This window comes from Vombatus ursinus, unplaced genomic scaffold (genome assembly GCF_900497805.2).
Source record: "Vombatus ursinus unplaced genomic scaffold, bare-nosed wombat genome assembly UNPS02014789.1, whole genome shotgun sequence".
NCBI lineage: Eukaryota > Metazoa > Chordata > Mammalia > Diprotodontia > Vombatidae > Vombatus > Vombatus ursinus.
The window spans coordinates 26811598-26838817 of NW_020954567.1; the positions used below are offsets into that span (position 1 = coordinate 26811598).

General features: G+C 36.6%; 1 non-coding gene across 1 annotated transcript; it reads right to left on the reverse strand.

Annotated features, from left to right (window-relative positions):
- Nucleotides 1-23881: 23881 nt before the first annotated feature.
- On the reverse strand, nt 23882-23986 carry LOC114047738. The gene has a single exon (XR_003569665.1). It is a non-coding gene; the product is annotated as a U6 spliceosomal RNA (small nuclear RNA).
- Nucleotides 23987-27220: the final 3234 nt, after the last annotated feature.

Sequence of the window (27220 nt, forward strand, 5' to 3'; positions counted from 1 at the left end):
CAAGGATGTTAGATCAAATAGTGATATTGTATAGGAAGTGCATTCAGATTGGCTGAGGAAACCTGGTTATTCCTTGTGAATCATGTACAAAATATTAAGCCAATTCTGAATTGAGAATTTTGGAGCAAGTGGTGATCCAGAGGAGAGCATTCCAGGCAATGGAATTTCTTGGTGGGAGAGGACAATGACTCGAATGTGGCCTAGATCTTTATTCCCTCCACTCTATTCCATACACAACGACTATGAGCTTTGAGGGTCCAGAGGATTTAGGGCTTCCCACCTTCCAATTGGCATTTTAGCAGCATTGCTAGAACAGCTAATGAAGTGTCTGCATCAGAAGCTAAGGACAGACTGGATACAGATTCAAGGCTGTATTAGGCTACACCATACCTACATAGAAAAGGATTGCTAGAAAATGTGAGTTAGTTCTTTACTACATGTATTCTTGAAATTCGTGCCCTGGAATCTTTTGGAAGAGTGTGTCACAAACATCTGGGGGAAACATTTGTGCCAAATGTTCTTACTCTACCACCTTTGTAAATACACATTTCTAAAATGAATTAAGTATGACTGACTAATTGATATCAATGATAACCAATATGAGAGGCTCCCTATGACTGAGGTTTATTAGCTGTAACATTAGAAAGAGACTCCAGGTCACATGATCAAAAAGATGAAGGACTAGACATTTTCTTTAGTCCTCACTCCCTCTCAACTTCTCTCCTTCCCCCAAGAGGAATCATATTCCAGAGATAGAGTAATTACTGCTATCTCAACAGGACAAGAAACCAAGAATCTTAACAAGGTAGCAGATATGAATTAACAGTAGAGAATACTAATCCTTAACATACTCATGCACCACCTTCTTCAGCAGGCTCTTGTTTATCATTAGCCTTGCATTCATATGGCTTATGGGACTCTCTGCACTCATGTTCTATTAAATGCTATGAGCTCATAGATAGCCCATCTGAAGAATCCCCTTTGCCATCCTGGGCATGTGAGCAGGTAAAAATGACTTTTCATAGACCAAGACACAAAGCCTGACACTTACTTGGGCAAGCCACTTACCCTTTATGGTTGTCATTTAATCATCTTCAAAATGAAGGAATTGGATCAAAATGAAGGAAAAAAGATCTTTGAAGTCTCTTCCAGCATTAGATCTAGGATCTATAACTATAATAAAAAAAAACCAAAGAATTACTTTAAAGATAGAATTTAAGTTTGACCTCTAATCTTCACGTGCTACCTAGGTCTTGACTCTTTTTGTTTTTTAGCTTTTTGGTGAGGCAGTCGGGGTTAAATGACTTGCCCAGGGTTGCACAGCTAGTAAGTGTCAAGTGTCTGAAGCCAGATTTGAATTCAGGTCCTCCTGACTTGAAGGCCAGAGCTCTATTCACTGCTCCACCTAGGTGGCTACCTAGATCTTAGTACTGCTTTTCTCCCCATGTCCCCTTCTCTCTCTCTCTCTCGATAAATCATAATAGATATATAGGTGTACATATTGTTTCCTTCATATAGTGCGTTAAGGGCATATAGACTGTTTCAATTTTGTATTGCTACTACCTAACAAAGTGTTAATAAATACTTGTTAACTGACTAATAATACTAAAAGAATCAATTGTTGAAAAAAATCTATCAGTTTTTCAAGTAGATTATATAATTAGCATTAGTATCTTTTTTTTTTACATTTTTCACTATGAATTGATGAAAAAATATTGAAACAATTGGTTGTTTTGCTTTTAAGTAGACAGTTAGGCTTTGTGGTTATGTACCAAATGAACAATTGATTTTGTATTGCCTAATTTTCTTCTTGTGACCTCATGTTGCAGATTGCATGGGGCAGCTACATGATGCAGTGGATAGAGTGCTGGGCCGGGAGTCAGGAAGACTCATCTTCCTAAGTTCAAATCTGACCTCAGATGCCTACTAGCTGTGTGACCCTGGACAGGTCACTTAACCCTGTTTGCCTCAGTTTCTTCACATGTAAAATGAGCTGGAGAAGGAAATGGCAAACCTCTTCAGAATCTTTGCCAGAAAAACCCCAAATGAGGTCAAAGTTTTGGACACAACTGAAAAAAATGACTGAACAACAAGAAGCTGCAGATGCAGGTGGTAACACAAGTCTTTAAAACTGAGGCAGTCATCTCTTCTAATAGCTTCCTAGATTTTCCCTTGGAACGGCTTACCTAATTTTCACTCTTATTTTCTTCCTGATGTTTCCAGATTACCAGCCAAGATAGATTAATTCTAAGGTGATATTTAAATAGGTAGGTTATTATTCCTGACAGACAATATGAGCCTTAAAGGATTTTCTTGTAAGAGTTTTGAACTTCATCAGGTCCAGATAAATTAAATCTTAGAGCATGAAAAAAACCTGTTGGATATGAGGGCTAAGCCACTGTCAGTGATCACTGAAAGGTCGTGAAGAATGAAAGAGGGATTTCAGGATTGGAGAAGGGTAATAATTGTCCTAATTTTTAAAATATAGAGGAGAGATGATCTATAAAGTTTCGGCCAGTAAGGTTGATTCAAGAATATATTATTCTTGAATATGATGTATTCAAGAGTATATTATTAAATAATAGTTAATAGATATATCAAAATAAAAGTGGTTATAATGAAAAATAATCCTAGTTTAAACATTTTACTCTAGTTTCTAGTAGAGTCCCTTCCTCTATTCTCCTATATATACATTTGTGCATAACCCTTCCAGTTTCTTGGAGAAAATGGTTACTATAATCATGTTCCCTTTCCCCCATTTTTAATTTCTTCCTATTCACTTATTTATCCTCAATGAACATACCTGTCTCCTGGACTGTTAAAAAATATTCATTTAATTCTACTATCTGCTTAAGTTATTATCCCAATCTCTCTTTCTTTTCATAGCCAAACTTCTGCTTTTCCTGTTTTTTTTTTAAGCTGTCTTTCCTCACTGCCTATTTATTACCTCTAGGATAAAATGCAGACTCTTCTACTTGTCATTTAATGCACTTTGCAACCTGGCCCCAAAGAGCCATGCCAGGTTCATTGTACATTAATCACCTGTAGGCACCTTTTTTCAGTCCAACAAAACTTGACTTTTTTGTTCTTCATTCGCGACATACTATTTCCCACCTCTTTTCCTTTGTCCATTTCCTTCCTTGGAATACATTGCCTCCTTACATTCCCTCTTAGAAACATTAGGTGTTTTTTTTTTTCAAGACACAGTTCAAATGCCATGTCCTATATAAAGACTTTCCTGATCCCTTAGCTGTTAGTGTCTTTCTCTTAAAATTATTGTAATTTGTTTCATACACACATGTGTATGTATTATGTTTATGTTTTATCTACTTATATGGGTACATGTCTCTCCTGATAGATTGTAAAGTCCTTGAGGGAAATAATTATTTAATTTCTGTCTTGATATCCCCAGCACCTAGAACAGTATCCAGCACTTAGGAGGTACTTTTATGGATTTCTTAATCAAGAACAAGTCATGCCAGGAGGAAAGGCATCATGTATACCACAGTGTTTATAGTGGCACTTTTTGTTGTAGCCTCAAACTGGAAACAAAGTTGGAACCCATTGATAGGTGAATGGCTGAACAAATTGTGGTACATGAATTGAATATTTTTGAACCCTAAAAATAGTGACTATGAAAACCTCAGAGAAATATAAGATGATATATCAATTCATGCAGAGTACAGGAAGCAGAATTGGGAGCAACATATACATAATGATTACAATAATATAAAAAGTACCAATAAAGTGCAGTTGAGCTTTGATTGTAATCACTAAGTTTTTTTTTCTGTAGGAATGTACTTCCTTTCTTTTAGTATAGAAGTGGGGTTCTACAGATGTAGAATGTGGGATATGTTATGACTCACAATTTTTATATTGGTTGGTCTGACTTACTTATTTTTCTCTTTTTAAAAGGAGAGTTTGATGGGGTGGAGGGTGGGAGTGGTTGGCTTGAAAAAGGGGCATTTGTAGTCCTAAAAGCAAAAAACAGCAATTAAACTTAAAAACTCAATTTTTAAGACAAATATTCTCCCAATATTTAAACTAGGAAGGGATAAAGCAGAAAAAGAGAACTAAAAACCAATATTATTAATGAATAATGATTCAACAATTTAAAATAAAACCTTAGCAAAAACATTTCAGCAATGTATTTATGATCAAGTTGAATTTATAATAGGGGTCCAAGAATGGTTCAAAATTGTGAAAACAATTGGCTTAATAATATTTAAAAATGGAAGACATGAAAAACAACATGATTATATCAATGGTTACAGAAAAACCTTTAATAGAATGCAACATTCGCTTAAGCTAAATATCACTCGCTCCCCTAAAGTGTAGGCATTAAAGGTCATGTTTGAATATGATTAAAAGTATAAATCTAAAACTACAAACTATAATTACATGCAGTGGAGAAACACTGAAGCTTTGATCATAAATATATGGGTAAAACAATGTTTCCTCCTCTCCTTAATATTATTTGACACAGTTCTAGAAATATTAATAATAGAAATAAGGCATAAATATTAATAAAGAGGAACATAAATTTATTTCTATTTACAGATAACATGGTGACTTATTTAAGCATCTGACAATCATTTTTTAAAAAGTTGTGTAAAACTGAGAATCAATCTACACAAGACACTAAATTTCAGTTATGGATTTAAGTAAAATATACATTAAAAACTCCCTAGCACATTAGTCTAAAAGGGTTCTTGCCAGATTATTTTGTATTATAGATGAAACCATATTGAGATCCTTCTTCTAATTCAAATCAAGCTATTTGAATTTCTAAATGATGAATCTGCCCTTCATTGACTTGATATTATAGCACAGAGGTCTCTAATGTTTACTTGTGGATGGAGTTACTTTTTCTTTCCCAACAGTTTTGAGATCACTAGTAAGTAAACACAGTGAGAAGGTAAGGGGGGTTATGTTAAAAATGTAATCATTGAGCTAAGGAGATGACTTTGCAAGAAGTTCAACCCTTCTTGCTGGGAATACCAGGAAACTCTCTAGAGTGGACAAGACAGAATTGGGTCATAGCACTGGCTACTTGTTTGGTGTTCAGTATACCAAGTCAAGACCAGAATGCTCTCTGCTCATCTCTACTTGTGATCAACATATTTCTTCTTCAAAACCCTGCTCAAATTTTCTCTTTTCCACAAAGTTTTCCATTATCCTCTCAGCTAGAAGTGGTTTTTCCATCATATGGTCTACTAACAGTACATATTTTTTTTAATGTAGTTATAATTTTCCTCTTGTTCAACTCCCTCATTTTATACTGAGAAATATGGACTTCAATTTGCTTTTCACATAATCCTGCGTGAGCTTCTCACTTAACCTCAACTTGATGATCTCTAAGTTTACTTCCAGCTCTAAATGTATGAGACTCTGCTCAGAAAAGTAGTAAATAAAGCCAGAATCAAGCCCAGGTCACCTGATGCCAAATATCATCCTTCCATTATACCTTTTATCTTTCTATTATGCCTTTTATCTGTGAAAATGTCTTCTATTGCCCTATTATATTATAGACTTATAGAGGACTGAGACTCTGCCTTATTTCATCTTTTAGCCCAAGTATTATTTTATATTGACACAATATTTAGAGAATGAAATTCATTGATTTGGAATCCCTATTATAATGTGACTGTGATGTCCTGTGTTTCTTTTCCTCCCAATGAAAACCATAGTATCTATATCTATATCTATATCTATTATGTAAGGTTTCTTGAAATGGCAATTTATTGCTGTATATTTTGCATCCTGTCTTATGTTCTGGTGTGTACATGGCAATGCTTTTTTTTGTTTTCTTATTTTGTATTTAAGTTTTAGTATTTAAGTATGTTTCTTTTTCTTTTCTTGTGCATTTAAGTTTAAAATAAATTAACAAAAGAAAACAAGAAGATCATAGTATATAATGGTGCTGACTTGTTTGTTTCTAGTTTATCATATCGTTGATTTAGAACTGGATAAGAGCTTAGAAGTCATCTAGTCCCAACCCCTAATTTTACAGATTAAGTAATTTGCTCAAGGTCATATAGGCAGTAAGTGCCTGAATTGCTATTTGAACTTGAGTCACAGAATCATGGAATTTGAGAATTGGAACAGATCTCGGAGAATATATAATCCAAACTATACCTGAGTCCACTGGTTCCAAATCCTGTGCTCTTTCCACTATACCGCTATTCTTCGATCTTGTGGTTCCCTATACTACATTAATGAGTAAATGATTCTTCTGTACACATGCATTTTTGTTCATGGGAACCATGTTGGGTAACCGAGACCAGAAATACTATTTCCTTAAAGTGTCAAAAAGCTAGTATATTGGCACTTTAGCAATTCAATTATTAGGGGGCTGCTTCCCTAATCAGTGAAGTCTAGAGTTAACATCATTTATTGATCTATCTATCTACCTATCCATCTATTTGTTCATTCATCTCTTTCTTCTAGGTAGATACCCTACCCCCTTCAGCCATGAATGCAGTGATCAAATGCCTTTATATTGATTTACATTATTATTAGAATTATTGACATCTGGAGATTAGATTGATAAATTTGAGAGCCTAGAAATGAATATCTGGCTACAAAACAGCAAATATTCTAATAGAAATAATATTTATAGTTGGAAATAATGCTATATAGGATACTTTGCTTTGGAGAATAGTCACTGTAAGTTAGCTTCCTATTGTCTGACTTTTTAAACTCTTAAATTTTTCTATAATTTTGTATTTCTTAAAACTTTCATACCAAGAAAGTTTCTTTCAGACAGGCAGTCAGATGGCACAGTGGATAAGAATGCTAGTCTTGGAGCCAAGAAAATCTGAGTTTGGGGGCAGCTAGATGGCACTGTGGTTAAAGCACTGACCCTGCAGTTGGGAGAACCTGAGTTCAAATCCAGCCTCAGACATATAACATTACTAGCTGTGTGACTTTGGGAAAGTCATTTAACCCCAAATGGCTTGCTAAAAAAAAAATCTGAGTTCCAATCCTGCCTTAGCCACTCACAAACAGTGTGACCCTGGACAAGTTACAGTGTCTTTCATTCTCAGTTTCCTCATCTATAAAATGGAGATAACAGCACCTATCTCACAGGGTTGTTGTGACAACCAAACAAGATAGCATATATTAAGGTCTTTGCAAAGTTTAAAGTGCTATATACATGTTAGCTATTATGAAAATAATTTTTTTCAACAGATTATGATTAGTCTCTGGCTTGGGTGAATATCTTAGTGTATCTATAACTTTAACCAAGACTAGGGAGAAAATTTTGTTATCTAAAACATAGCCATAAGAACATATCTTCTCCAACCTCTTTTTTCTTAAAGGAATCTTAGACTCAGAGAAAGGTGTCCAAATTTTATTTATGTGGGACTTGTATAAAACCAGGAATCAGGAATTCAGGTATCAAATCTGTAAGTTTCCCCCATTATGATAATATGAAATTGTAGGTTGAAATAATTTTTGAAAGATATTAACCAACTTTTCTAGAGTTCTGTAAAACTTAAGAATTCTATAATGATTTAACCTTTACTTAGGGTGATAGAATATGATAGGACAATAGCAACTTAGTGTGGAAGCCTTCAGTCAAGTCCCAGAGAATTTCTTAGGGGTAAGGGAGAAGAGCACCTTGACTTCTGTTTTAGTGTCCTCCTAAACCTCCTTTCCTTGCCTAGATGAGATGAGGAAAGACAGATTCAAAACTCTTCCAAAGAGTCTAGCAGGAAAACTATACTTTAGGATAAAGGGAACACCTTAAGGGCTTGAAGCAAAAGGACTTTCAGGTCTATGAATTACTCCCTTTGACATGTGCTTGTGCCCACATTTCCCCAAGACTCTGTATGTACCTGGGGGAGAGTGCCCTACAGATTTTTGAGGTTATGTTTTGTAACATTTTTTTTACAATATCTTAGTACAAAAAAAACCACCTCAGTTATTTGAATTTGACTGACTGATTGAAATCAACTGATAATTGTCGGAGGCAGACATTGGTGGGGGCTTATGAACATGATGGACTTCCAAGTCCCTCAAGATCCATTAAAATCCTGAGGCTTCCAACTATGCATCAGTTCACATAAGTGGTAGCCAAGCATTGAGGACCCAATCTATCAGTTTGAGTGAGAGTCAGGAGAGTAGTTTCAGGGCAATGTGTTCACTGGGAATTTAGAAAATTCAGAGATGAGGATTAGAGCCAATGGATTGGCAATTATGGAAGGAGTTGGACTTGCATTGCGTCCTAAAATGTGGGTAGGATATGGAAAGTCAGAGAGGAGAGAAAAGAATGTTCCTGATTGGAGGAAGAACATGAGCAAAGACAGAAAGGGGAAAATGGAGCAACAGTACTGGTGGGAGACATTGAAATGATTGGGTGGGCTGTCCCAAAGGGCAATTATTGAAGAGTAGTCAGATATCAGTGTAGGTCATATTGTAGAGGGTTTTGAATGTTTCAGCACAAAGAATCTGGGCTTTATCCTAAAAGTAATGAGGAATCATTGGAGGCCTTGGAGTAAGGGAGTGACATGATGAATTTGGTAGATTAAAAAGTTTAATCTAGTGGTAGTGTATAGGACATGTTGGAAAAGGGAGAAACTGGAGGTAGGAATGCACGATTGAAGTAATTAAGTGAGAAGATGAGACTTGTGATTGGATGGTAGTAGTGAGAGTGGAAGGAAGGAATGAATTTAACAGACATTTTCTTTTTTTTCCTAATGTTTTAACATTTTTATTTAAAGTTTTGAGTTCCAAATTCTATTCTTCCCTCCCTTTCTCCCCCCACCCCCAAGACAGTAAACAATCAGATATAGGTCATATATGTGCAATTATGTAAAACATTTCCATTTTAATCACTTTGTACAAGATGATGTGAATAAAAGAAAAAAATGAAAGAAAAAAATTTAAAAATAGCATGCATTAGTCTGTATTCAGTCATTATCAGTTGTTTTTCTGAAGATAGATAGTATGCTTCGTTATTAGTCAGTTGAGATTGTCTTAGATCATTGTATTATTGAGAATAGCTAAGTCATTTACAATTCTTCATTGGACAATATTGCTATTACTGTGTACAGCGTTCTCCTGGTTCTGTTCACTTCACTAGGCATCAGTTCACATAAATCTTTCCAGGTTTTTCTGAAATCATCCTGCTTGTCATTTCTCATAGAACAGAAATATTCCATTGTAATCATATAAATGGCTTGTTTAGTCATTCCCCAATTGATGAGCATTCCTGTGGTTTCCAATTCTTAGTTACTACAGAAAGAGCTGCTATACTATGCCCAAACGGCTATAAAACTGCATACCCTTTGATCCAGCAATACCACTACTAGATCTGTTTCACAAAGAGAACATAAAATATAAATAAATGGAAATAAAAAATGGAAAAGGATTCACATACACAAACATATTTATAGTAGCTCTTTTTTTGTGGTGGCAAAGTGTTAGAAATTGAGGGGATGGCTGTCAATTGGGGAATGGCAGAACAAGTTGTGATTTATAATTGTGATGCGATGTTATTCTGCTATAAGAAATGATGAGCAGGCAGATTTCAGAAAAACCTGGAAAGACTTGCATGTACTGGTGCTGAGTGAAGTGAGCGGAACCAGGAAAACATTGCACATAGTAACAGTAACATTGTGTAATGATCAACATTGATAGACTTAGCTCTTCTCAGCAATACAATGATCTAAGACAATTCCAAAAGACTCATGATAGAAAATGCTGTGCATATCCAGAGAAAGAACTATGGAGTCTGAATGCAGATCAAAGCATACTATTTTCTCTTTTTTTTTTCTTTCTCATGGTCTTTCCCTTTTGTTCTTATTCTTCTTTTATAACATAACTAATGTGGAAATATGTTTGATATATTGTACTTGTATAGCCTATATCAGATTGCTTGTCATCTTGGGGAGGGAGGGAGAAAAAAATTCAGAACTCCAAATCTTACAAAAGTGAATGTTGAAAACTATCTTTACAAGTAATTTGAAAAACTAAAATACTATTAAGTGGGACAAAAAGAGCTATTATAAATGTTTTTTGTACAAATAGGTCCTTTTCTCTTTTTTTGAGGATGTCTTTGGGATATAGATCTAGCAGTGATATTACTGGATGAAAGGGTATGCACAGTTTTATAGCCCTTTGGGCATAGTTCCAAATTACTCTATAGAATGGTTGAATTAGTTCACAACTCCACCAACAATGCATTAATTTCTCATTTTTCCCACATCCCCTCCAATGTTGGTCATTTTCCTTTTCTGTCCTAATAGTCAATTTAATAGCTATGAGGTAGTAACTTAGAATATTTTTAATTAGCATTTTTCCAATCAATAGTGAGTTAAAGCATTTTTTCATGTGGCTATAGATATCTCTTATTACTTCATCTGAGAACTGTTCATATCTTTTGATAGTTTATCAGTTGGGGAATGGCTCTTATTTTTCATGAATTTGACTCAGTTTTCTATATGTTTGAGAAATGAGTCCTTTATCAGAGAAACTTGTTTCAAAAATTTTTTCACAGTTACAATTGCTCACTATATTTCCCTCCATCTTATTTCTCCCCTGTTTAATCTATTCTCTCTCCTTTCACTTGTCCCTCCTCAAAAGTGTTTTGTTTCTGACTATTTCCTCCTCCAATCTGCCTTCCCTTCTATCACCCTTCCCCCTTTCTCTTATTCTTTTCCCTTCTTACTTTTCTGTTGGGTAAGACAAATTTCTGTTCACAATTGAGTGTGTATGTTATTCCCTCTTTCAGCCAGTTCTGATGAGATTAAGGTTCACTCACTCCCCCTAACCTTCCCCTTTGTTCCCTCCACTGTCAAAGCTTTTTCTTGCCTCTTTCATGTGAGATAATTTACCAATTCTACATCTCCCTTTCCCTTTCTCCCAGTATATTCCTCTCTCACCAGTTAATTATATTTTTTAGATATCACCCCTTCATATTCAACTTACACCTGTGCCCTCTGTCTATATATACTTCTAATTGCGTTAATAATGCAAAAGTCTTGATGAGTTACAAATATCATCTTCTCGTGTAGGAATGTAAATAGTTTAAACTTATTAAGTCCCTTATGATTAGCCTTTCCAATTCACCTTTTTATGCTTCTCTTGAGTCTTGTATTTGCAAGTCAAATTTTCTATTCAGTTTTGGTCTTTTCATCAAGAATGCTTGAAAGTCCTCCATTTCATTGAATATCAATTTTTTCCCCTGAAGGATTATATTCAATTTTGCTGGGTAGGTGATTCTTGGTTGTAATCCTAGCTTCTTTACCCTCCAGAATACCATATTCCAAGCCCTCTGGTCCTTTAATGTAGAAGCTGCTAAATCATGTGTTGTCTTGACTGTGGCTCCATAATATCTTAATTGTTTCTTTCTTGTAGCTTGCAATATTTTCTCCTTGACCTGGGAGCTCTGGAATTCAGCTATAATATTCCTGGGAGTTTTCATTTGGGGATCTCTTTCAGGAGGTGATGAGTAGATTTTCAATTTCTAATTTACCCCCTGGTTCTAGAATATCAGGGCAATTTTCCTTGATTATTTCTTGAAAGATGATGTCTAGGCTCTTTTTTTTGATCATGGCTTTCAGGTAGTCTAATAATTTTTTTCTTCTTCTTCTCCTTCTCCTTCTTCTTCTTCTTCTTTTGATGAGGCAATTGGGTTAAATGACTTGTGAAGGGTCACACAGCTAGTGTCAAGTGTCTGAGGTCAGATTTGAACTCAGGTCCTCTTGACTCCAGGGTTGGTGCTCTATCCACTACACCACCTAGCTGCTCCCCAATAATTTTAAAATTATCTCTCCTGTATCTATTTCCCAGGTCAGTTGTTTATCCAGTGAAATATTTCACATTGTCTTCTATTTTTTATTCTTTTGGTCTTGTTTTATTGTTTTTTTTTGATATCTCATAAAGTCATTAGCTTCCATTTGCTAAATTCTAATGTTTAAGGAATTATTCTTTTTCAGTGAGCTTTTGTACTTCCTTTTCCATTTGGCCAGTTCTACTTTTTAAAGAGTTTTTTTCTTCAGGGAATTTTTGTGTCTTTTTCCATTCTGCCAATTCTGCTTTTTAAGGTGTTCTTCTCATTGGCTTTTTGTACCTCTTTTAACATTTGGCCTAGGCCCAGTCTGTGGGTTTTTTTTGGGGGGGTTTTTTTTGGTGAGGCAATTGGGGTTAAGTGACTTGCCCAGAGTCACAGAGCTAGTTAGTGTTATGTGTCTGAGGTCGGATTTGAACTCAGGTCCTCCTGATTCCAGGGCCTGTGCTCTATCTACTGTGCCACCACAGTCTTTTTTTTAAGGTGTTAATTTCTTCAGCATTTTTTTTTGGGGGGTGTCTCCTTTACCAAGTTGTTGACTGATTTTTCATGATTTTCTTGCATCACTCTCATTTCTCTTCCTAATTTTTCCTCTACTTCTCTTACTTGATTTTCAAAATCCTTTTTGAGCTCTTTCATGGTCTGAGACCAATTCATATTTTTCTAGGAGGCTTTGAATGTAGGAGCTTTAACTTTGTTATCTTCTTCTGAGTGTGTATTTTGATCTTCCTTGTCACCAGAGTAACTTTCTATGGTCAGAATTTTTTCTATTGTTTGCTCATTTTCCCAGCCTATTTCTTGACTTTTAACTCTTTGTTAAAGTAGGGCTCTGCTTCCAGGGTGGAGGGTGCACTGTCCCAAGCTTCAGGGGTTTTGTGCAACTATTTTCAGAGACACTTCTAGGGACCTGTAAGTTTTCAGTTCTTCCAAGGTGGCATGATCTAAGAGGAGATGTGTTTATTACTCTCCTGTCCTATGCTCTGGTCTGTGAATGACCACAAGCTCTCTTTTCTGCCCTGGAAATGTGACAATGCTGCCCACTCCACTGTAGTCACGAGTTCTGGCATGCTAGTGTTCCTTCTTGCCCAGAGGCTACTACCCAGGACTGTGGCCCAGATCTGAGCATGGGCAAAGCAGCAGAGTCCTGCCCCCAGTGCTAGCAAAAAGACCCACGTAATCCCCTTTGGATCAGTTGTTCCACCCCTTTATAGTCTGTGGTCTGAGAGCTCTGGAAGCAGCTGCTGCTGATTCAGTGACTCCCAAGGCCTGCTCCTGTTTTGCTGAGGCTGGGGCCTTGTGCTGGCCTATGTTCCGCTCTTACCCAGTGTGACATTGTCTAAGTTGTCTTTGGATGGAAAATTATTTCACCCCATCCTTTTGTGGGTTCTTTTGCATTAGGAATTGTTTTATGGCATTATTTATAGGTGTTTGGAGGGGTTTTGGGGGGAGCTCAGGAAAGTCCCTGCCTTTTCTTTACCATCTTGGCTCTGCCCCCCTATAAGAGACTTTTTCAAAGGAAGAATGGAAGCTTCTCAACCCTTCCCAGAGGTATACAGTAAACACATTCCCTCCTTTCCCTTTGGGCTAATTCAACCCTACCCATATCATTTAAAGACAGGATTGACTGATGACTAAGCTTTTAAAAAATGACAATGAATCACCAGTAGGTTCTTACTCAAAAAAACCTGCCAACCTCCCCCATTATGATAATACAAAACTGTTTTTTTAAGCTAATAGAAGAGCATTCAAAAATATATGTATGTGTACATATATATTAATGAATTTTTCTAGCATTCTGTAAAACTTCAGAATTCTGTCACAATTTGACCTTTTCTTAGGATGATATGATGAGATCTGGAAGGGACTCTAGAGATGATCTGTGCTAACCCCCCCTTAATTCATAGGCAAGGAAACTGAAGACCAGAAAAATTAAGTTACTTTCCCAATGCCATATAGGTAGCAAGTGGCAGAGTATGGATTGGAACCCAGATTCTATGACTCAAAGTTGAACACCTTCTTCACTGAACCTCAATTCTTAAAGATCTACCTGGGAAGATTACTTAGAAAGGCATAAAATACTAGAAAAAAGAAACAATCAGAGCCTACTGTCAGCTATGATATCCTGAAGACTTTTAAAATGATAGATGTGTTAATATTTTGCAATAGTGACAATTACCTTGATTGATGTTTCTCCTCTTAGTTGTACCAAAAGGTTTTCATCTGATCTCATATTTCATCTATTTGCAGGGGTTACTGTGTCCTCTTAGTATTGCCTTCATATAAGGCTTTGTTCTGTGTTCTGTCTTTGACACATCAGATGATCTAGGAGAAGAGTTCCCTCATCCTGAGGTCATGCCCATGTGGATGGAAAATGCCCACTGTTGATTAATACTGTCTTGACTAGTAAGAAGCAGAGCCAAGAATGTGGGCTCTGTTTGACTTTTCATTTATGTTATCCAGAACTCTCAGATCAAGTAGCAAGGCTATTTTGAGAAACATTTGGTGTTCCCAGTTGGTTCCTATAAATGTGAGAGTTACCTTAAAATGAGATCGGAAAACTCATGAATCCAGAAATTCCCTGATTTTTGATAACTATTTTCAGAGCAATTCCAATTTTTGGAAAAGAACTTGAGCTCCTTTTCATTGCCCTGATATGGACCTGGATTAAAATCCTGTTTCAGGCACTTCCTGTGTGACCTTGGGCAAGTCACTTAACTTTTTTGGGACACAGTTTTTTCATTTGTAAAATGAAGGTTTTAGATTGGATGGCATCTATGGTCTCTTCCACCTCTAAATCCATAACTGTATGATTACACTTTTAGATCATCTGGGGTCTGGGAGACCATTTTAGGACTATACAGAAATATGAGGGCAGTGCTAGGAGGTTCCTATGATAAACAAAAACAACCATTGAGGAACTGGTTCAGATCGCCTCTAAACACATCAAAAGCTGGTATTCTTCTGCTGATGTTTTATTTTGAAATTTATCCCATCAGTTGAGGTATTCCTTCCAAAAAGGCAGATCACAACCTATCCACACTTGCCCACCTTGGGTGACTCATGAGCATGCCCTTCCAAAAGTCCATGCTGAAGGGTTAGCCCAATGTGGTGGAGACTTTCCATCTATTCTCTCCACATTGAACGGACCTTAATGGAGTATATTACCCTTCATGGTCGCCATGTGATTGTCCCACATTTTTAAAAATATACATTTCTTTGTTTTTTTTTACAATTCTGGAAAAATATAGAATTTGACTAATGATTGAACATATGACTCAATGACACAACCTCAGATTTATGTCTTCATCATTTTGAAAAAAAAAAAACCCAGGAAAAACCAGTAATCGTTACCCTATTCCATGGATTGTGCAATTTGAAAACAATTGTCCACATCTGTGATTGCACTGGAGTTCAAGAGAGAAATTATATCTACGTGCATAGGTTTATGAGTTATCAACACATAGATATCTCAAGCCAAGTGACTTGACGAGATAATCAAGAGTGGGCATAGTGAGAGGAGTAGAGGGTTCAGTATAGAATCTTGATGGACATGGTTAGGTGGCAGAACATGGACAAGGAGCAAAGGGGACTGAGACGGATCATCCAAACAGGAAAGAGAGGAACTGGGAGGGAGCAGTGTCACAAAAGTCAAAGTAGTCAAGAGTCTTGATTAGGAGAGGGTAGCATTATGTTTCAAAAGACATGATTTGACTTGTATATTTGAATCCATACTGTTGGTGCTATAATCAACAGTTGCTAAAGACCCAGAAAAGAAAGCTCATCACCAAAGTCCTTGGCATCATCAAATGGTTAACAATGACAAACAATAACAATAACAACAATATTTACATAGCACTTTAAGGTTTGTAAAGTGCCAAACTGAATCTCTACAGAGGTTGCCTCCCAGGATTACAGCCATGAGTATTCACTGGAAACATTGCTATTTCAAAGGCTGTCTTCATCAAGGTTTGAAGGGGGTTGGTGATTATGGCGGTTGAGGTGGTGGTTTGATTTGCCTGACGCTTATTACCTTCTGTGCCTCCCTCGGAGTGAGTGCCCCACTACTTCAGCTAGGCAAATCTGCTTTCCCTGTGAGCAGCAGTTAATTGGCAGTTGATGGGGATGGTTAACCCCTTCTCCACAGGATTTGTTGTCTCAGATGATGGCTATGAGGGCTGGTTGGAAGCAGAACAGGTGGTCTGTGTAGTGCTATTACTCCCAGGATTCTTATACTTATTTGCCTGTTAGAAGGACAAACCTGGGTGGCATTATATAATCAGGGGCTTGAGGCAACCAGGGTACAATAAAATGACATTGGACTTCTGTGAGACACAGGGAAGTAACAGTCAGGAGAAGGCGGAAAGGAGGTGAGGAACTTATCCTGTTCCTCAAATAACTGTTAATGGAAGAGACAACATTAAAATATTACACTTTAGTGTATACAAAACATATTTAGGAATTTAAAGTGTTAAAAGTTCAATTCCAGGTTACCAGTAAAACTTATGAAATCTGCCCTAATTTTTTTTTAAGAACACATATTTAATAGGTTTGGATGAGGTGTGCCTGACACTTCACAACAGAACAAACTTTGGAGATCTCTTGTAAATCTGTGGTTGTACAATGACCCCTTTAATAGCATCTATTCAATATTAATAGGGCCATGATAGTATTATTCATCTTTAAAAGGTAGAAGAAATTGAGTCACAGAGAATTTAGCAATACACGGAGAAATTGAAATGTTTCCACTTTTTGAAATGGAAACAAGATGCCCTAACACAAAAATGTTTTTTACTATGAAATTAGCAAGAAAAGAAAAAAAAACAAAAATAAAACTATGCGTTTTAACAGAAATGATTTGTCCAGAAAATAAGCCTAATACAAAGAAAGTTAACTAAATGGAAACAGCCAATATTGATTTTAACCATTGGTTAACAGAAGTTGATTGCAATATGCACAAAAGATCTGTGCTTTTTTTGTGTAGAAAAACACCTCCACCAGCTCCATCCAATATATGGCTTAGTAAATAAATCCTGGAGAGCTGTCTGAGGCCCACCAAGGATGAGTGACTTGACCAGGGTAACTCAGCCAGTTGTGTCAGAGGTGGGATTTGAATCCAGATTTTTCTGAGTTTAAGCCTTGCGCTCTATTCACTATTCCAAGCACCCTCTATGAATATATAGTATTTGGAGAAAAAGAGAAGAGAGAGAGGTGTGGGTCTGTATTCAGCCTTGACTAATTATATTTGCTTTGTGAGACATACACCTCTCCCTCCAGGCTCAAGGAGGAGCAGAATCTAGAAGACAAGAAATAACTTTAAGTTATTAAAAAATTAATATGAGACATCACATGTTACAGATACTAGCATATTAGTCTTTGTTTTATTGAATTGCAAAGAAAATATCTTCAGCTATAAATCAGAAAATCAGGCTTCCACTGAAAGCTTCACAATGAAACCCTCTGAAGCTCTACAGACATCCTTGATTCTATTTCACCTCTCTACTCATTCAATGCTATTTAATTAATATCTAGGGTTAACTTCTAACTTTTGCCTTCTTCTTCAATTCAGTTAAGCCAATCAATATTTATTAAGGCCTACTTTGTGCAAAACACTGGAGAGTCAAAGGCCAAAACAAAATATTTTTGTCCTCAAAAAGCTTGTGTTCTACTAAGAGTAGTAAATAATTGCAAAGTAATTTAATGAGTGAGAGAATGGGGTAGAGAGAGATTGGGAAATTTCTTATGTAGAAAGATGAACATTCCAATGTTGGGGAAAGGAAGGAAGGAATGAATAAGAACAAAAGAAAAAAGAAAGGAAGCATTTATTAAGCACCTACTATGTGCAAACACTATACTAACCACTTTATAAATATTATCTCATTTGACCCTCAAAACAACCCTGAGATATAGGTACTATTATTATCCCTGGTAAATGAACAACAAACAATGAAAAGATGAAGATGAATCCTTGCATAACAAAAATATGTATTACATTTATCCCCAATTTTTAGGACTGGGGGCCTACTTGAACCATTTAAAATATTTATAGTCTTACATTTGTTTTGATATATTGGTAGAGCACTGGGCATGGAGTCAGGAAGGCCTAGATTCAGTTTCTATCTCTGATCATTTAGCAGCTATGTTAACTCTGGGCAAGTCATTTAACCTGTATGTGCCTCAGGCAACTCCCTAGGACTTATTTATGAAGTCAGTTATCGCTGTCATCCTTCCTGTACAGTTTTTGCAGCTTTATTTGCAATGACAAATTGTTGGTCATGGTTATGATTTGTGTGATGTTGTCTCCTTCATCAGTAAGGCATCCTTCTGATTATAACATTATTTCTTTGGAAAAATTCACTTTGCTTATGGTGCAATTTCCAGGAATTCATTGCAGAGAAAATTCATAGCAGAGTTACTACTCATATGGGAAAGGCAGTCAAGGAGTTACGGAGTCTATTGACTTGAGGATCCAAGGGTCAAGTCACCACACAAGTTCTCTTTATTGTCGTAAACAAGTATAGCTTGACTAAGCATTGAAGTTGAGGGAAGAATTCTGCATGCCATGGGCACTCAATAAATAATGTTGATTAACTGTTGGGAGTATTGCATTTGAAGAAGTATCACTTTGAATAGATTCTTAAACAAAAGGTATGTATGCTTCTTCAAAATGAGTTCCAGGATCAAGAACAAGTATGCCCCAAAACATTACAAAACACTAGTTTAATATGAGGTTTTACAAAAAGTCACCTATTTGTCTGGGACCATGATGATGATGGTGATCACATATGATGATTCCATAATTTGATTATGAGAACTCCATGATAACCTCATAACGTTGTCCTGTTGTGCATTTTATGTGTGAGGAAACTCTACCTCAGGAAGGTGAAATTTGTCTAAAATCACCTGGTTAGTGAGTGGCAGAACCAGATGTTGTGACTTTTGAGTACAGCACTCTTTCTACTAATTAATCTTGGATATATGAACCCTCCCCCTCAAATTTTTGATAACTACATTTTAACATAATTGGTTTACTTTGTAGTCCTATGTCTTTTATTTTTATAAATTTTAAAACACAATTTTGAGAAGGGGATTCATAGACTTCATCAGATTGCCAGTGACCCGTGACACAAGAAAAAACTGAGAATGCCTGTTAGTCTAGACAACCTTTTAGCTTGGTTACTTCTTTCAAAAGGCAACCCGTATGCCACCTGCCCACTGGTGATTTATGTGGCTTTTCTTTTTTTGTATCCCTTCTTTGAACTGCCTCTAGGTAGTTCTAGAGCCCCCTACTGGCAGCAGGATAGCAAGTACAAAAAGGAGCACAGGTCCATGTTCTTACTTTAAGGTGCACTTTTGCTGGTGAAATTAATAATGGGAGTAGTGTTTGTAGTCTCTGTTTAGTTTTCAGTCTGTTTCTAGGCATCATGTCATCTAAGGTGGCAGGTTACAGCTTCTATGACTTGAAAGAAAATTTTTTAGAGCAAATGATGTCTTTATTCATCTATTTATCCATCATTTTACTTATTTATCTAAATATTCAATTGTATTTTTGTTCATTTATTTATCTATATATTCATCTATCTGTATCTATGTAGCTACCTACCTATCTATAATAAAATGCCTCTTGGGGAATATTAGAATGAGCTAGCTCTACAGCTGCAGCAATGATCATAAGAAAATAAACACATGCTCTGCTACTACCCAGCCCTCCCAGACTTTATTAAATGGGTAGGAAGGGCAGGGCACTGTAAACTCATGCCTACAGGAAAGGCAAATGCTGCATTTTAAAGTATAATTTAGTGTAATGAACCTCTGTGAGCCCTGCAAGTCACAACGAGCAATATTTTGGAAACAAGCACAGAGGTACAATTGGTAACTGAGCCACACCACCAGAAAATGTAGGGAATGTTATCCTGGAAGGACCTGAGTGAAAAGCAGAAAAGGGGATTAGGAAATGAGGAAATCTGTTGCTGAGAAATACTGGAAAAAGTAAACAAAACAATCTGGCCTCCTAATGGTTATCTCCTTTTTTAAGGATATAGTGGAAATGATAGCAGTTGGCATGAAGTTGTCTCTCTACACATGCTCAAAAGATGGATTTATGAAGAAATAGTTGAAGCTTAAGGCCAAATGTGTGGTTGTGTTGAATAACTGAATGGAGAGAAAAGACTATCTCAATGACCACCACTTAAGTACTGAAGGTTTATTTAAATGGTTTACATACAAGTTATGAAATAGTTTTTTTTTTTAAAATGCTATTTGGACTCAATGAAAAAAGATGGTGATTAAGCTTATGAAATAGTATTTTGCTGCAGGGAAGGGGAATCCCTATCACATTCATGAGTCAGAAAACTTGACTCTACGTATCATTCCTGAGTGTGCAAATTAGAAATTAGCCCTTAATTATAAATGACAGAATGGTATTTCCATAGTTGATTATGAGGATTAAGAAACAACAGCTAGTATCTAAGCTAGTCAGTGTGGAAAGAAGGGATCACACTCCTTTTAACTGAGTGAAAGATCCAGGGAGAAAAGCAAAATTGAGGAAGAGATGGCATGTACAGTGTATCTCTGATTTGAACAACATAATTTTTATCCAATCAATCAAAAAACAAGCATTTGTTAAGTGCTTGTTATACGCCAGGTACCACAGGCACCAAGGTAGGCTCCAAGTATAAAGGTCAAAATCAAATATAGTTCCTGCTTTTAAGGAACTTATAGGCTAGTCAGGGAAGGCAACAGGTACACATATACAAAGATAAATCCATACACACTCACACACCTTTGTATATGCATATATATATGTACACATATACCTATACACATAAAATGGATAACAATACAAAGAGATTGGAAAATGAGGAGGTGCTGGCAGCTGGAGGGAATCAGGAAAGGCTTTTTGTAGAAGATAGTAGATGAGTGAATTTTGAAGGAAGAGGAGTAATGTGCAGTAAATTTGGAGAGGTAAGCTGGATCCAGATTGTGAAGAGCTTTAAATGGCAAATTGAGTAGTTTGTATTTAATCCTAGAGGTAATAGAAAGCCACAGCAATTTATTGAGCAGTGTACATGGTGAAACTTTCATTTTAAGATTAACTTGGTTACTAAGTTACTAAGTGGAAGAGACGAGAGACTAGAGCTAGGGATCTAATTAGGAAACTATTAGAGCAGTCTAGTCATGGAGAACCTGCAGCCTCCAGGCCACGTGTGGCCTTCTAGGTCCTCGGGTGCTGCCTTTTGACTGAGTCCAAGTTTTACAGAACAAATCTTTTTATTAAGCGGATTTGTTCTGTGAAGTTTGGATTCAGTCAAAGGGCCACACTTGAGGACCTAGAGGGCCACATGTGGCCTGGAGGCTGCAGGTTCTTCACCCCTAGAGAAGTCCATGCAAGAGGTCAAAAGGTCATAAAATTGGGTGTGGTCATATAAGTAGAAATGAGGGGATGAATACAAGAGATGTTGTGGAGGTAGAATGAACGAACCTTGGTTATTTAGAACTGAAGGGTGAATGCCCTGGTATAAGAACAGAAGTATCTGGTGATCCTATGAATTAAAAACGTGTTCATTCCACTTTAACTTGCATGAGTTGGTCACTCTTACATAGAGTTGTAATGAGGGTAGGGTAGCTATGGCTTTGCCACCAACATTAGAGGAGAGATCCTTAATCCCCATTGTTGCCTGGGATTGTTGTCTTCAAGTTCCTTATGGTAAGTACCTTGATAGATTATGCTCCTTTAGAAATTAACAGAGAAAGTAGATCAAATACAGGTCCTGGGGATGAGGTCATAGTCATAGAAGTCAGGAAAAGGGGAGAGATCACAGGCTATTCATTCCCATTCACCACTGCTTCTCCCTCACAAAGAAAGTTCCCATAATCAGACCATCTTTTCCAAGGCAATCTGCCCCTATCTCCATCCTCATCTTCCCTTGCTACCTATGCCTACATTCCCAGCCCTATCCAGTTTGCCCCTATGTCTTCCCAGTTTCCACCCTACTTTATTCCCTCTTTAAACTGTACCTTCCCTCTGGTTAACAAACTTTCTTTCATCCTAGTTCTCTTTCTCTTACGCTTCTATTATCTGTTGCTTATAGAACCCTAGCTTCCTTTTTAAAAAAAATATTTAATTAATTAACTTTTAGTTCTCAACATTCACTTCCACAAGATTCCACAAAATTTTCTACCCATCTCTCCCCTCCCCCCACTCCAAGACAACATCCATTCTGAATACCCTTTCCTCTAATCTGCCCTCCCTTCTATCATCTCCCACTTCTCTTAACCCTTTTCCCTTCTGCTTTCCGTTCGGGCAGGATAGATTTCTATACCCCATTGCCTGTATATCTTATTTTTCAGTTGCATGTAAAAACAATTTTTAACATTTGTTTTTAAAACTTTGGGTTCCAAATTCTCTTCCTTCCTCCCTCCCCACCCACTCTCATTGAGAAGGCAAGCAACTCCATGCAGAAACCTAGCTTTCTTATGAAGGCATCACTTTTCTTGGTACCATCTCCTAGGCAGCTTGTATCTTCCCTCCCAATACCTGTCACATAGTCCAGGAGGAGGATTTGCTATATTGCTTGCTGACTACTGCCACTCACATCCATTACCACTCTCACTTAGTAACTACCTCTCCTTTTTAAATCCAACTTTAATGCCCTTAAGATAGAAATAACTTCCAAAACAGTTGTCAAGTATTTCCAAGTGTTTGCAGATTTCTCTTTTCAAAGAAATTGATGGAGAAGTTTGTACCTCTTCTCCATCTTGGTAAAGGATTTCCTTCAGCATTTGAACATTTTCAAAGAAGTCAGCTTCTACTTTCTTCTTCCATTTTGGTGTTTTAGTCAAGAAAACATGGAATTCTTCACGAGTATCCATGATGGAGACTTTAAGGTTATGAATTTAAAGATTTATTTCCTTCATGAGGTTAAAAGTTCTGCTAGGTAAGCCAATCAATGGAAAAAATCCTTTCTTTTCAACTGATTCTGAAAAAAGTGAAACTTCAGTCCTTAAGTTTGCACAAGTGCTTCAAGATTTGTCCTCTTGAAAACCATCAGACTTCTATGTGACAGAGAATCACTTAATATTCTGCTTCAATTTCTTAACAAAAGCATTTAAAATATACTGCTTCAGAGACCTGTTTCTGATAGAGTTGATGACTTTTATTATTGATGACAAAACTTGTTTCAGGGTCATTGAGAAAATACTAATTGGGAAAATTCCAAGAGCAGTACAGGCCTGTGTAAAAAGCAATGACTAACAATGATATGAGGAGCTTCTTTTTTCACTAAAATGGCAAAACCAGTACAAAACTTAAGAGGAGTTCCATCTGTGCATAGATTATGAAAGTCTTCTTTCCATTCAAAGTGAGTTTGTTTGTTTTTTGGCAAAAAAACCAAAACAAAACTTTCATCATTTCCAAAATATTGATGGTCTTTACAATTTACAGAAGGTGTGGTGTCAGCATGTACATATTGAACAAAAACAAGGCTATACTGGGGTATCTGTAGTTTCATCAAGCTGCATGCTAAAGAGGAAGGTTGAAGCAACTGGTTTCTCAATGCCTTGCAGCCCAATGTTAAAATATCAGCTCTTTTAGAATGTATCACATTATTTGACAATGGAATTACTTATATTTCCCCCCCATTCCAAACCAAAAACCAGTTGATTATTTCCAGTGTACATTGCTTAACTAAAGTTTTTTCAGTAGTGTGGGACTTCTTTCAATTGGTGATCTGGTAATCAATGTTATAGGATACTTCCTATAAAAGTGTTATTGAAGCAGCTAGGTGGTACAGTAGATAGAGTGCTGGACCTAGAGTCAGAAGAACTGAGTTCAAATCCAGCCACAAATATGCAAAATAGCTGTATGACCCTGGGCAAGTCACTTCATCTCTGTCTCAGTTTCCTTAACTGTAAAATGGGTATGATAACAATGGCACCTATTTCACAGTCTTGTTGTTGTTTAATTAATTAATTAAGTTTTAGTTTTCAGCATTCACTTCCATAAGCTTTTGAGTTTTAAATTTTCTCTTCCTCCTTCCCCGCCTCCCTCCCCAAGATGGCGTGCAATCTAATATAGTCTCTACAAAAAATATGGAACGCTTCATGAATTTGTGTGTTATCCATGCGCAGGGGCATGCTAATTTCTCTGCATTGTTCCAATTTTAGTATCTGTGCTGCTGAAGCAAACACTGTTGTTGTTTTTTTGAATTAAAATTCTGAACTTAAATAAAACAAGCATTTTCATAACAAAGTAGAATAGAAAAAAAGAGCATTGCATACAAAAATGCAAATCTATTATGTTCAACTTGCTTTTCCTTTTAAATCTATAATATAGTTATCATGTAACTTTCACCCACACCCCCATATGTAAATCCATACTATACATACTTTTATATATCAGTTCTTCCTCGGGATGCAGATAGCATCTTCATTCCTTTGTAGTTAATTTAGGTATTTAAAATAGTCAAAATGACCATTATAATTTACTGAATTGTTGCTCACAATCACCCAGACTTAACACCGATACATAAAAATTTAAGAACGACATTGTTGACGGGAATCACCATACAAAATACTCATATTCTTCAAGCTACATAGAATAAAAAGTTCTCAATATAGAGAGACTTAGCAGAGGAAATCAAAATAACACGTGAACAGAGTGAGTTCTATATTATCAACATTGTCTGATATGCTCCTGAAATTGTACTTAGGAACCTTTTAGCAAGCATAGAGGGTATGCTTACCACTTAATATTTTTACAAAATGCAATTATTTTATCCACCTGTACATCAATCCATAAAACGTTAAACATAATAAAATAATAGTGGGATAGCAACTTATCTTAGGACCATTTTTTAAAAAAAAAATCTGGATTCCACTGAGAAAATGAGAACGAGATAATAATAATAGCAACAATAATCTGCTGGTTGCTTTATCCACTTGTGCAATGGTACACAGAAGATTCTATCTAAAAGAACCATATCAGGATAGCAACTTGTCCCAGGACTGTTTCTATCTGAACCCTATCAAAGGGATAAGAAGATAATAATTATAACAATAATAATAATAATGAAGATAAAAGATGGATTGGGTTTTGAGGGGGTTAATAACTACAAGCTATCTTTGAAACTTAGGGAATCTTGAAGATATTTCAGGACCCACTCAGCATACAAGAGTAAATTTTATTGCCATATAAAGTCTTTAAAAAGTGCCTGGTAATCATATCACATGAAATTTACATTAATACCCAGTATGCAGGTGATGGAATGGAAAATTCTCGTCATTTGGATCATCCTCATCTGCCTCTACTCTAAGTGTAAGATTCCTTGCCCTCTGGTCTTATTGCTTTGCTGCTCCCATGGTATTGTTTAAATGTAAAGCATGTAAAATTGCTCCACGCCCTGTGTTTTTTGAATGGTTGTCATAGTATTCAAATTCTGAGTAATGACTGGAGGGGGATGGGGGGAAAGACTATTACATTGCTTTTACATCAGGAATTGCCAAAATCAGAAGTTGCACGACAGGGCAAGTGATTGTCAGCCAGCCCATCTGCACCTAACTTGAGTATGCTGAGGCACGAGATACAGCCCAGAGCTTTAGCTCCACCTAAGCATGTAATGAATCAGTTGATGAATCAGTTAATCAGCAGGTTCCTCTCAGGTTGTGTTCCTCATGAGCTTTGTTCCCCTTTTCATTAGTCCTTTCTTGCAGCGTACTCTGAATGGCAGCATGGTACAACTGAGAGAATGTTGGATTTGGAATCGTTACATCTCATTTTAAGTTGATGGTCTATAAAACTATTCAGAATGATTATTTTGATTATTATGTGGGAGAAGAGGGTAAGGACACAAGGAGAGGGAAGAAGGAAGACAGTCGTTCTTGTATTTGAACATATAAGAAATTCTTGTATTTGAACATATAAGAAATGTTCTTTGATTACCTGCTCAGTATCAATTAATCAAATCAGTAATCAATTAATCAATCAACCAATCAATCATTAAGCATTTATCACATATCTACTATGGGCCAAACACTGTGGTAGGGATTGAGTATACAAATGTGAAAGCAAAACATTCCCTGCTCTTAAGGAAATTCCATTCTATTGCTATGAAGTTTGAAGAACTTTCAGCTATTTTCTGAACAACTCTACTACAAACCAAGCAGATTATACAAATAAACTCCATTCAGTTGGGTCCCAACATTGAGTATTTAGCTTTGCAATTTAGCGTAATGAGAGCAATAGGCTCACTTCTGATTTATATTCTAGCTCAACAGCATATTGCAACTTTTTGTTGTTATTGTTATTGTTCAGTTGTTTCAGTCATGTCTAACTCTTTGTGACCCCATTTGGAGTTTTATTGGCAAGGCTACTGTAGTGGTTTGCCATTTCTTTCTCTAGGTCATTTTACAGATGAGGAAACTAGCAGCTACATGGCACAGTGGTTAGATTACTGGGTTTAGAATCAGAAAGATTCCTCTTCATGAGTTCAAATCTGACCTCTGATACTTTCCAGCTGTGTGATCCTGGGCAAGTCACTTCACCCTGTTTGCCTCAGTTCCTCATCTGTAAAATGAGCTGGAGAAAGAAATGGCAAATCACTCCAATAGCTTTGCCAAGAAAACCCATGATGGGGTCATGAAGAGTCACAACAAAAAGTTGTGACCCACCAATTCACATCTCAACTAGCAAATCTCTAATGCTGTTCTCCCAAAGGACTACTGATTTACTTTTTGCAAAAAGTTATCAGTCTTATAAATATAACATTAATACTTCATTTCAACTGACTACGTAGGCTCTACATTTGAAAAAAATGTCAATGCTCTATACACCGTTGCATTCTATGAGGGGTGTGTGTGCGTGTAAGTGAATTTAATTTAATTAAGCACCTACTATATGAAAGGTGCTTGTGCTAGGCAGTGGGAATACAAAAATAATAATGAACCAGTTCCTGAACTTAAGGACCTTGCATTCTACTGTGGCACACATGTCCATAGGTATGTAAACACAAAACAATTTGATTAGGAAGAGCATTAACAACTTGAAAGATGAGAGAAGGCTTCACAGGAGTTGGTACTTAAGCTGACTTTTAAAAAGATGGATATGGGGACAGCTAGGTGTCACAGTGGGTACAGCACAGGCCCTGAACTCAGGAGGACCTGAATTCAGATCCAGCCTCGGACCAAACATTTGACACTTACTAGCTGTGTGACCCTGGGCAAGTCACTTAATTCCAATTGCCTAAAAAAAGAAAAAAGAAAAAAAAAAGATGGGTATGAAAGATAGAGATTAGAAGAGAGTGTATTCCAAGTAGGAGTGTGGCTTGAACAAATGCATGCAGGTGGGAGATGAGATGCTAAATTTAGTGAACAACTGCCAAGATAATCTTACTCCATGAAGATGAATAAGCTGAAGAAGGACTGAAA